The sequence below is a fragment of the Tursiops truncatus genome, chromosome 3 (genome assembly GCF_011762595.2).
Source record: "Tursiops truncatus isolate mTurTru1 chromosome 3, mTurTru1.mat.Y, whole genome shotgun sequence".
Taxonomy (NCBI): Eukaryota; Metazoa; Chordata; class Mammalia; order Artiodactyla; family Delphinidae; genus Tursiops; species Tursiops truncatus.
In genome coordinates this window covers 38,671,003-38,681,093 of record NC_047036.1, presented here as the reverse complement: position 1 = coordinate 38,681,093, position 10,091 = coordinate 38,671,003, and the positions used below count along the sequence as shown (strand labels likewise).

Here is a 10,091-nt window from a genome sequence, read left to right as displayed (position 1 = left end):
TAAGAGATAATCTGATAGTATCCTTCTGTGGAATTCATAAATCTTGGAATTATTTAGGGTCTTTCAGTTCTTCAACTCAACTTTTTAGCTCTTACAATGATTTCTTACATACATTACACTTGATAAATGCTTATCTAGATTTTTTTATACACTTTCAATGATAGAAAACTTTTCATATTTCCAAAGCAACCAATTTCAATGTAGAGAAGCTCTAATAAGTGGTCCTTATTTTGATTTGAAATATGCCTTCGTGTAGTTCAGTTTCTTGCTATCTTAAGAACAATTCCGTGTTACAATAGGAAGAAACACCATTGGTAACCAAGCCAACATTAGACATCCTAGAATGCAAGTTTTTATTCCAGCCCTTTCCAGATTTCTTAGCATTTCTGTCTGACAGTCTTTTTTTTGGCGGTACGCGGGCCTCTCACTGCCGTGGCCTCTCCCGCCGCGGAGCACAGGCTCCGGACGCGCAGGCCCAGACGCCGTGGCCCACAGGCCCAGCCGCTCCGCGGCACGTGGGATCCTCCCGGACCGGGGCACGAACCCGCGTCCCCTGCATCAGCAGGCGGACTCTCAACCACTGCGCCACCAGGGAAGCCCTGTCTGACAATCTTGATATGCCCTCTATTAATCTTTTTCCCAGAATATCTTCTTCCTCTGAAACATGGGAAGAGGAAAAGGAGAGAGAGATCAGTGAGCAGAAACATGCTTTCCTTGATTAAAATATGAATTTAGACTTTGACTTTGGCTTGTCTGGATTCTTTGCTAAAATACAAAATTTTCTAAAATGTCAAAAGTTTTCCTCTAAGCATGGAGAGGAAGATTGGACACTAGATCCACAGTGCAGACACCTATTTCCTCATGAGCTACAATTCTGAATACCCAACTCTAACACTCTAGTGATTTGCAAAAATAGAAAAGGGAAACTTTACCGACATTGTTGTCACTGCCTTCTAACTGGTCTTTCTGTTTCAAATTTTATCCTCTTCCAGGCCTCTCTTTTTTCCTGGAATTAATTTTTTTTTAATACGAATTTTACTTCCCTGTTCCGGTCTCACTGTATGTAAGTGCAGGCTCTTAAAAGGGGCTTACAAAGCCCTTTGGCATCTGGTTCCTTCCTGTCTCTTTAACCTCATCTCTTTCAGCCTCCCTCCACACCTCAGTCTTCAGCAGCACAGAAAACAGTTTTAGACCACTCTGCCTTCATACGGGAGCTGTTACCCCCATTTTAAGTCTGATGAGTTCCTGTTCTCCCCTCAAAAACCAGCTAAAGTGCTCACTTCAGCAGCACATAGACTAAAATCAGAACCACGCAGAGAAGATTAGCATGGACCCCGGGCAGAGATGGCATGCAAATTTGTGAAGCGTTCCATGTTTTCAAACTGTATGATTCCACTTTCAGGAGGAACATGGAGTAGTCAGATTCATAGGGACAGAAAGTAGAATGGTGGTTAGGCTGGAGGGGGGATGGGTAGTTATTGTTTAATAGGTAGAGTATCAGTTTTGCAAGATGAAGCATCCTGTGAAGGGATGGTGGTAATGGTAGCATCACAATGTGAATATACTTAATGCCACTAAACTGTATACTTTATATTGGTTAAGAAGGTAATTTTTATCTTAACTTTATATTGGTTAAGAAGGTAAATTTTATCTTATCTTATTTGGTTAAGAAGGTAAATTTGCCACAATTTTTATAAAACAGCTAAAATTCCAGGCTCCTTTTCTCTGCACCCATCCCATTCCCAGGGGGAGTTAGGCATTTTCATTATTTAACCAGTAGACTGAAATAGCTGCACCTAAGTGATTGTCAAGAACACTAACCTTGAACTCACTGCTGCTTAATACTCATCAAATACATGGTTGAACAACATAAATTTGCAAAGGATTGCCTTTGTGAAATACAGTGCACATATTTCTACAGACACAAAAAAATTCATCCTTGGAATAAACCGCACAAGCCGGTCTCTACACATCTGGACCATACAGTCTATTCTCTTGTAAAACTGCTTTTATGAAACATAATTTGGTATTATGTCATCATTGGCCTATGTTTAGAGTCACTGTAGGAAACAGTCAGCCCATGAAATCCATTTAGTGTATAGGTGTGTTTAGGGTGGTATACTGTTCTTTTTCTTTTATTTTTCTTTCTTTCTTTTTTTTTTTTTTACTATCTATGAGGAAAAACTCTTTAGTTTTGGCACCAGAAATAGGTTTTCTTTGTAGGTAATACGAATAGAGTGATTGATTTTCTCATTTTTGTCTCCTTTCCAGAAAGTCTAGAGGCCAACGCGTGGCTTGTTCTAGCATTTTCTAGACCTTAACTATGCCATTCTGTGTAGCAATTTGCTGTAGACTTCAAATTATCCATTAAAATTTATTTTTTTCTCTGAATCCACTTCATTATTCGTGTTGCCTTTTATCTCATGTTGTTTTGAACTTTAAATCCATTCTTAAATAAATGAGGAATAAATGAACAATTAATAAATTCACCCTCTCCTCTAATTCCTACTGGATATTGCATATATTTTTATTATTGCTTGCATATATTCTATTATTTATTTGTATTTCATGTCTGCCATTTACAGTGGACAGTACACTCTTTTAATGCATGATACATATCTTAATATTATTTCAACACAATTAGAATATCTAGCTAATAATATGTGTATAAATAAGTCTACCAGATTAACTGAAAAGAAATGAGAAATTCAATAACTTTGGAAAACAGACTAATTTATTAATCTTTTTAACACACAACATGTCCTTTTTTTGTAAGCAAATTATAGTTTGGGGGAGGGCTAATAGTAAAAGCTAAAAACTCAGATAAATGGCTGAAAGAATTCCCAGTCTTAAATGAATTCTTGTTTATTTCTTGTGACTATTAACATTCAGCCAAGTATTCAACTCAGTTCTTTCTCTTTTGTCTGTGCATGCGTGTGTGCGTGTGTGTGTGTGTGTGTGTGTGTGTGTGTGTGTGGGGTGTAGCAGACTACAGGTATAGTAAGACTTATTGTTGGGTAAACATCTCTCTCTCTATATAGAGAGAGACATAACTAATAGCAATATATATTCATTATATGTGTATATACATATATATGTATTACATGCATGTGATACACAATAATAAATATATATACAATTTTGTTCTGTATAAATATATAGGCATATATACTAGTTTTATATATGCACATAATATAAAACCATAGAATATATACAAAACATAAGTCTATATATACAAACATGCATAGGTGAATACAAAACCATATGATGGATATGTGTGTATATATATATAGTCACAGTTATTTATGTAGATTCACAGGTATATTTAACCCCAAAACAGGTCTTACTAGTTCTATTTACTGAAATCAAATTCTCTACTCTTTTTCCACGACACAACGTTCTTTTGTTTTCTGACTTTTTGTAGTCCTATTTGTTCCTAATAGTGCTCCTTTCTTTTTTTTTTTTTTTTTTTTTTTCGGTACGCGGGCCTCTCACTGTTGTGGCCTCTCCCGTTGCGGAGCACAGGCTCCGGACGCGCAGGCCCAGCTGCCATGGCTCACGGGCCCGGCCGCTCCTCCGCGGCATGTGGGATTTTCCCGTACCGGGGCACGAACCCGTGTCCCCTGCATCGGCAGGCGGACTCTCAACCACTTGCGCCACCAAGGAAGCCCTCCTTTCTTGACCTCCATAGTAAATGTGTTCCTGTGATCACTTTTCTGCTTACTCCACAGTCTACCTCTGATCAGTTGTATCCCTGTTGATGGTTTTATCTACAAAATTCCAGCATCAGGCACATATCCAACTCACCCTTGGACATGTCCACACAGGCAGCATGATTTCTCCACCTGAACTCATCATTTTCCACCCTTGGCACTCCATGGGATTGCTCCTCCTCTTAAGCCCCTGCTCTTCATGGTTGACATCTCCAGGTTCCTGTCACCCAAGCCTGACCACTGGAAGTGACTACTGTCCCATTCTCCTCTCTGACTGTTCTTCCCCACAACTAGCCTATCACCAGCTCCTTTTCATTTCACCTCCTAAAGATATCTCAAATCCTCTCTTCCAAGTCATTCCACCAATCTCATCTCCTGCAGAATTTTAGGTGAGAAACAGGATTATTTCAATAACCTCCGAAAATTCATCCTTTTTATTTTGACTGCTGAGATTTAAAAGGCAAATATTACCCTGCATCCTATCTGCTTAAATGTTTTCTTGACTCTGTACTGCTCACCGATTCATGGTTTCCTGTAGTTGCTGCCTGAGGGGTAAACCTCCAACTCTGCGTTAGCCATTTGCGTTTCTTCGCACACACTACAATGCTTCAAGTCTTCAAAACTTTGCTAGCACCATTCTCTTTACCTGAGGGATCACTTCTTTCCTTCTTCAACCTTCCAGGTAATAGAAAGAATATAGGTTTTAAGATCAAACAAATCCAGGTTTAGGTTTCAGCTCCACTATAGACGTTCCTGAAACTTAAATGACAGAGAACAAGTCAAAACACTACTGATACTTCTTTGCATGAGAATCATTCCCAAGCCAACTTGTTTAATTAATTTGTAAAAAATTTTTTTTTTCTTTAGCAGGAATTTTAAACTCCACTAAGTATCTGCTTATGGTTTTGAACCTTCATCGACTAATCTTTTACAGACAGTAACAGATTTATATTCTGAATGAATTGAAGGACTTGCAAAGTTTGTTAACATCAGCTATTACAGAAAATTCCACATAAATTATAAAGGATTAGACTTTTCTTTCATATTTTTAATAAACGTGATCAAAATAAACATTCTATCTCGGGTATTAAGTAAGCAAATATTTTTACCCTTTGTCACATAGGTTAAAGTGCTGGCTCTCTGTGTGTGAGTGTGTGTGTATTTAGTTGAGTCTGATGGCAGATTTCCAAATTTATATCGTGCTTGTAAATGTTTTCATTAGGGAATAGAAAAAGCAGTTTTATTCTTATTGGCAGGTGTATTCCACATATATGTTTATTCTAGAATTTGCAAACTGTGTTGCTGTCCTTTCAATCTGAAAATCGCAACCATATGTTTTAAAGGAATTCTGACACTAGAGTGATCACTTCTAGTGAAATTTAGTAGGTAGAAAAACAGTGTAGATATCACTATGGCAATGCAGGAATTGTTATCACAGACAATGCTACACAGATATGGAGGACCAGAAGAAGCAGTATAGCACAGTCCAAGAGATACTCATTACCCACCTGTTGCAGGAGCCCAGACTCTGAGAATTCTCCACCCATTTCAGTTGGAAAACTTGAACCTTATGAAGAGTAGCAGTTCTCTTGAAATCTACTTTTGAAATTCTTGTCTCCTCTCAGAACCAAGAAGAGAATGAGGTAGACCCAGAAGGAGTTCTCATAGGTCAAAAGCAACCTTTGATAACACAAAGGTCATAGTCAACTAAAGTCTGGTGTTAACTCAAAGGGTTTGAACTGTGTGGGTTCACTTATATGCTAATTTTTTTCACTAAGTATGTACTGCAGTACTACATAATCTGTAGTTGGTTGAATCCAGGGCTGTGGAACCACATATAATGAGGGCCGACTGTAAAACCTAACTTGGATTTCCGACTGTGCAGAGGGTGGGCACCTCTAACCCCCTTGTTCAGAGGTCAACAATATAGCAAAAGTCTCTACACAAAGTAAAAATATTTTCTGTCACTTTTGACTATATATTGTTAGTGATTTTTACTTATTTATTTGTTTTGGGGGGTAGATTTGATTTGTTTATCATTGAAGTATAACTGACCTACAACACTGTGTTAGTTCCAGATGCACAACAAAGTGATTCAGTAGTTCTATACATTAAAAATGATCACTACAATAAGTGTAGTTGCCATCTGTCAGCATACAAAGTCATTACAGTGTCATTGACTATATTCCCCACACTGTACATTTCATCCCCATGACTCTTTATTTGTAATTGGAAGTTTGAACCTCTTAATCTCCCTCACCTATTTCACTCATTCCCCTACCTACCTTCCCTCTGTATCTATGAGTCTCTTCCTGTTTTGTTATGTTTGTTCATTTTTTTTGTTTTTTAGATTCCACATATAAGTGAAATCACACAGTTTTTATCTTTTTCTGTGACTTATTTCACTTCACATAATACCCTCTAGGTCCATCCACGTTGTCAGAATGGCAAGATTTCATTCTTTTTCATGGCTGAGTGATATTTTATTGTACGTGTGTGTGTGTGTGTGTGTGTGTGTGTGTGTGTGTGTGTGTGTGTGTGTGTTGTGTGTACCACATCTTCCTTGTCCATTCATCTATCAGCAGACACTTAGGTTGCTTCCATGTCTTGGTGGTTATAAATAATGCTGTAATGAACATGAACAACCTTAGGGATGTATTCAGAAAAAAATGTGTATACCATTTCACATTTCAAAAAAGGAACATGTTATCCTTAGTATATTATATTATATCTAAAGTTGGAGCAATTACTCCACTTTTACTTGTAAGCAATTTTTCTCAAATTCCCCAGAAACATTTTACATAGATATAAAATAGTATCTTCTAAGCCACAAAACTAAGTTGACTTCAAGTTACAAAGATTTGAGGTACTCAGTAATTTTTGTTTTGGGGAAAGAAAGGGTAGTAAGAGCAAGTGGGGTGTTTTGGAAAGTACAAAATCAAAATATAAAATATAAATTCCTTATGTGACCTCTCACATCTTAACCTCCATGTTCTTTTGGTTTCTTTAAAGAAAAAAGGAGGGAGTGAATGGAGAGAGAGAGAGAGAAAGAGGGGGGCAGGAAGAAGAAGAGGTGGATGAAGATGGAGAGGGAAAGAAAGAGAAAAAGAAGAGAGGAGAGAGAGAGAGAGAGAGAGAGAGAGAGAGAAAGAGAGAGAGACTGGACTAAAGCAAGAATTGTAGTGGCCTAGGGGCACCTCCAAATAGAAAAACTTCTTCTGTATGCAGCCTTTCAGGGTTTCGTAAGTTTTTGTTTTGCTCTGCTGACCTCCCCTGGCCACGTGAAAATACACTTTCAAGTTCCACCTTATCCAGCCTCATTGCCCCCAGAACTCCTTGGCTGCAGCTCTGCCTCTGTGTCCTCAAGCACTTCCTCCAAGAAAACACTTGAGACTCTTAGAGCCAGGTGTTGACTGGCAGCACTGCTGGAACCTGACACCGCGATTTGACTTCCCCTTAAGAGGGCAGGTAAATTACCATTTTTTTTCTTTTTTTACATCTTTATTGGAGTATAATTGCTTTACAATGGTGTGTCAGTTTCTGCTTTATAACAAAGTGAATCAGTTATACATATGTTCCCATATCTCTTCCCTCTTGCGTTTCCCACCCTCCCACCCTCCCTATCCCACCCCTCTAGGTGGTGACAAAGCACTGAGCTGATCACCCTGTGCTATGCGGCTGCTTCCCACTAGCTATCTACCTTACGTTTGGTAGTGTATATATGTCCATGCCACTCTCTCGTTTTGTCACAGCTTACCCTTCTCCCTCCCTGTATCCTCAAGTCCATTCTCTAGTAGGTCTGTGTCTTTATTCCCGTCTTACCCCTAGGTTCTTCATGACATTTTTTTTTTCTTAGATTCCATATGTATGTGTTAGCATACGGTATTTGTCTTTCTCTTTCTGACTTACTTCACTCTGTATGACAGCCTCTAGGTCCATCCACCTCACTACAAATAACTCAATTTCATTTCTGGCTGAGTAATATTCCATTGTATATATGTGCCACATCTTCTTTATCCATGCATCCGATGATGGACACTTAGGTTGCTTCCATCTCCTGGCTATTGTAAATAGAGCTTCAATGAACATTTTGGTACATGACTCTTTTTGAATGATGGTTTTCTCAGGGTATATGCCCAGGAGTGGGATTGCTGGGTCGTATGGTAGTTCTATTTGTAGTTTTTTAAGGAACGTCCATACTGTTCTCCATAGTGGCTGTACCAATTCACATTCCCACCAGTAGTGCAAGAGTGTTCCCTTTTCTCCACACCCTCTCAGCATTTATTGTTTCTAGATTTTTTTGATGATTGCCATTCTGACCAGTGTGAGGTGATACCTCATCGTAGATTTGATTTGCATTTCTCTAATGATTAATGATGTTGATTTACCATTGCAACAAAAAGAATAAAATATCTAGGAATAAACCTACCTAAATTACCATTTTTGATGCATAATGTTTTGCAGGTTGCTTCTTAGGATTCTAATACCTCTGGCAGTCCTTTGGCCCCAAATTATCAGAATTCAGCATTGGAGTCGCAGTTGGGTTTTTCTTTTTTTAACATTACAAAGTAGAAAAATGTAAAATTTGATGTAAAAACACTGTCACTCAATATTGCAAATGTTAATTTTTGTCACTTTAAACTCTGATTATGGAGGCAGACACACACACACAGATGCATACACATGCACACATATATACACTGAATGTTCTATTTTATATAAAACAATATAGTATAAATGAAGGTCCTCTTTGCTGCTTTCCTTAAATCCATTACTTACTCCTTCCCTCCCCTAACCAATGCCAAGATATTGATTAGATTTCTTGAGTCAATCTATGTTCTAATGTTTTTACAAACATATGTATCTCCACCATCAATATATTGTATTGTTTTGTGTGTTTTTAAGCTCTTTTTTTACATGAAAGTCTTTGTATAATTCAGCAAATTGCCTGATGGTATATACTTTTGTAACTCCCTTGATATATACAGATTAAGTTACCACTGCTGGGCATGATATGAATATATCACAATTTATTTAACCCATTTTCCTATTGACAGTCATTTATGTTGTCATTGTTCCTCCATTACAAACAATTTTGCACAGAATGTTCTGGTACACGGGATTAAGAGTATGTTTACTGGCTGGGCCATAGGATATACACATACTCAGCTTCAATAGATAGTGTCAAGATATTTTCTAAAGTGGCTGTACCAATGTATAACCCATAGGCAGAGTATGCCTATTTCCATTGTTCCATACCCTTATTAGTGCTTGACTTTGTCAGGCTTAACTTTTCTTTTCACCAATATGATTGCTATGGAATGATATTGCAGTATAGTTTTACATTATTTATTTATTTATTTTTGGCTGTGTTGGGTCTTCGTTGCTGAGCACGGGCTTTCTCTAGTTGCAGCGAGGGGGGCTACTGTTCATTGCGGTGTGCGTGCTTCTCATTGCGGTGGCTCCTCTGGTTGTGGAGCATGGGCTCTAGATGTGCAGGCTTCAGTAGTTGTGGCACGAGAGCTCAGTAGATGTGGCTCACAGGTTCTAGAGCACAGGCTCAGTAGTTGTGGCACATGGGCTTAGTTGCTCTGCGGCATGTGGGATCTTCCAGGACCAGGGCTTGAACCTGCGTCTCCTGCACTGGCAAGCAGATTCTTAACCACTGCGCCACCAGAGAAGTCACATAGTTTTATTTTTTTTTAATTATATTGAAGTATAGTTGATTTTCAATGTTGTGGTAATTTCTTCTGTACAGAAAAGTGACTCAGTCATATATATATACGCATTATTTTTCATATTCTGTTTAATTTTAATTTGCAGTTCCCTGATTGTCATTAGTTAGATCCAGTGTCCTTCATTTCTTTTTTGCTCATTCAAATTTTTCTCCCTTAAATTAGAGGGTACTGTTCATGACCCTTGCTCATTTTTCTCTTAGGATGCTTTCTTTTTTTCATCCTTCCTCTCTCCCTACCCTCCCTCCCTTTTTCCTTTCTTTCTCCTTTTCCTTCCTTTCCTCCCTCTCTCCATCCCTCTGCCCCTTTCTCCCACACCCTCCTCTCTTTCTTCCTTTTTAATCATCAGGGATTTGTCATAATAGCCCTTATAAATTCTCCTCTCAGTATGAGACCTGTTTTAAATTTTATTTATAGTTTTATTTGTCATATAGAAGTTCAAATTTTGATATGAGCAAATATAATAACCTACTTATTTAGGAGTCATCCTCCTGTGTATTTCTTAAGAAATCCTTTCTTATCCCAAGTTTCAGAACATGTTCTTCCAAATATTTATCTAATATATTTTTAAGATTCTTTTCACATTTTGAAATTTAGTCCATCTGGAATTTATTTTATTTTATAATTTTATGTAAGGATCATA

The 10,091-nt window shown here is 37.9% G+C and overlaps 1 non-coding gene across 1 annotated transcript; it reads left to right on the top strand.

Annotated features, from left to right (window-relative positions):
• Positions 1–1,272: 1,272 nt before the first annotated feature.
• Positions 1,273–1,379, top strand: LOC117311993 (U6 spliceosomal RNA). Its single transcript, XR_004526179.1, has one exon. It is a non-coding gene; the product is annotated as a U6 spliceosomal RNA (small nuclear RNA).
• Positions 1,380–10,091: the final 8,712 nt, after the last annotated feature.